Source organism: Lactuca sativa, chromosome 2, assembly GCF_002870075.4.
Source record: "Lactuca sativa cultivar Salinas chromosome 2, Lsat_Salinas_v11, whole genome shotgun sequence".
Taxonomy (NCBI): domain Eukaryota; kingdom Viridiplantae; phylum Streptophyta; class Magnoliopsida; order Asterales; family Asteraceae; genus Lactuca; species Lactuca sativa.
The window spans coordinates 71,071,309-71,073,575 of NC_056624.2; the positions used below are offsets into that span (position 1 = coordinate 71,071,309).

Sequence of the window (2,267 nt, forward strand, 5' to 3'; positions counted from 1 at the left end):
TGTTGTTGTTGTTGTTGTTGTTGTTGTTGTTGTTGTTGTTGTTGTTGTTGTTGTTGTTGTTGTTGTTGTTGTTGTTGTTGTTGTTGTTGTTGTTGTTGTTGTTGTTGTTGTTGTTGTTGTTGTTGTTGTTGTTGTTGTTGTTGTTGTTGTTGTTGTTGTTGTTGTTGTTGTTGTTGTTGTTGTTGTTGTTGTTGTTGTTGTTGTTGTTGTTGTTGTTGTTGTTGTTGTTGTTGTTGTTGTTGTTGTTGTTGTTGTTGTTGTTGTTGTTGTTGTTGTTGTTGTTGTTGTTGTTGTTGTTGTTGTTGTTGTTGTTGTTGTTGTTGTTGTTGTTGTTGTTGTTGTTGTTGTTGTTGTTGTTGTTGTTGTTGTTGTTGTTGTTGTTGTTGTTGTTGTTGTTGTTGTTGTTGTTGTTGTTGTTGTTGTTGTTGTTGTTGTTGTTGTTGTTGTTGTTGTTGTTGTTGTTGTTGTTGTTGTTGTTGTTGTTGTTGTTGTTGTTGTTGTTGTTGTTGTTGTTGTTGTTGTTGTTGTTGTTGTTGTTGTTGTTGTTGTTGTTGTTGTTGTTGTTGTTGTTGTTGTTGTTGTTGTTGTTGTTGTTGTTGTTGTTGTTGTTGTTGTTGTTGTTGTTGTTGTTGTTGTTGTTGTTGTTGTTGTTGTTGTTGTTGTTGTTGTTGTTGTTGTTGTTGTTGTTGTTGTTGTTGTTGTTGTTGTTGTTGTTGTTGTTGTTGTTGTTGTTGTTGTTGTTGTTGTTGTTGTTGTTGTTGTTGTTGTTGTTGTTGTTGTTGTTGTTGTTGTTGTTGTTGTTGTTGTTGTTGTTGTTGTTGTTGTTGTTGTTGTTGTTGTTGTTGTTGTTGTTGTTGTTGTTGTTGTTGTTGTTGTTGTTGTTGTTGTTGTTGTTGTTGTTGTTGTTGTTGTTGTTGTTGTTGTTGTTGTTGTTGTTGTTGTTGTTGTTGTTGTTGTTGTTGTTGTTGTTGTTGTTGTTGTTGTTGTTGTTGTTGTTGTTGTTGTTGTTGTTGTTGTTGTTGTTGTTGTTGTTGTTGTTGTTGTTGTTGTTGTTGTTGTTGTTGTTGTTGTTGTTGTTGTTGTTGTTGTTGTTGTTGTTGTTGTTGTTGTTGTTGTTGTTGTTGTTGTTGTTGTTGTTGTTGTTGTTGTTGTTGTTGTTGTTGTTGTTGTTGTTGTTGTTGTTGTTGTTGTTGTTGTTGTTGTTGTTGTTGTTGTTGTTGTTGTTGTTGTTGTTGTTGTTGTTGTTGTTGTTGTTGTTGTTGTTGTTGTTGTTGTTGTTGTTGTTGTTGTTGTTGTTGTTGTTGTTGTTGTTGTTGTTGTTGTTGTTGTTGTTGTTGTTGTTGTTGTTGTTGTTGTTGTTGTTGTTGTTGTTGTTGTTGTTGTTGTTGTTGTTGTTGTTGTTGTTGTTGTTGTTGTTGTTGTTGTTGTTGTTGTTGTTGTTGTTGTTGTTGTTGTTGTTGTTGTTGTTGTTGTTGTTGTTGTTGTTGTTGTTGTTGTTGTTGTTGTTGTTGTTGTTGTTGTTGTTGTTGTTGTTGTTGTTGTTGTTGTTGTTGTTGTTGTTGTTGTTGTTGTTGTTGTTGTTGTTGTTGTTGTTGTTGTTGTTGTTGTTGTTGTTGTTGTTGTTGTTGTTGTTGTTGTTGTTGTTGTTGTTGTTGTTGTTGTTGTTGTTGTTGTTGTTGTTGTTGTTGTTGTTGTTGTTGTTGTTGTTGTTGTTGTTGTTGTTGTTGTTGTTGTTGTTGTTGTTGTTGTTGTTGTTGTTGTTGTTGTTGTTGTTGTTGTTGTTGTTGTTGTTGTTGTTGTTGTTGTTGTTGTTGTTGTTGTTGTTGTTGTTGTTGTTGTTGTTGTTGTTGTTGTTGTTGTTGTTGTTGTTGTTGTTGTTGTTGTTGTTGTTGTTGTTGTTGTTGTTGTTGTTGTTGTTGTTGTTGTTGTTGTTGTTGTTGTTGTTGTTGTTGTTGTTGTTGTTGTTGTTGTTGTTGTTGTTGTTGTTGTTGTTGTTGTTGTTGTTGTTGTTGTTGTTGTTGTTGTTGTTGTTGTTGTTGTTGTTGTTGTTGTTGTTGTTGTTGTTGTTGTTGTTGTTGTTGTTGTTGTTGTTGTTGTTGTTGTTGTTGTTGTTGTTGTTGTTGTTGTTGTTGTTGTTGTTGTTGTTGTTGTTGTTGTTGTTGTTGTTGTTGTTGTTGTTGTTGTTGTTGTTGTTGTTGTTGTTGTTGTTGTTGTTGTTGTTGTTGTTGTTGTTGTTGTTGTTGTTGTTGTTGTTGTTGTTGTTGTTG

General features: G+C 33.3%; 1 pseudogene; it reads right to left on the reverse strand.

Annotated features, from left to right (window-relative positions):
* Positions 1 to 460, reverse strand: part of LOC128132323 (uncharacterized) — a 5,223-nt pseudogene extending 4,763 nt beyond the window's left edge.
* Between the last annotated feature and the right edge of the window lie 1,807 nt (positions 461 to 2,267).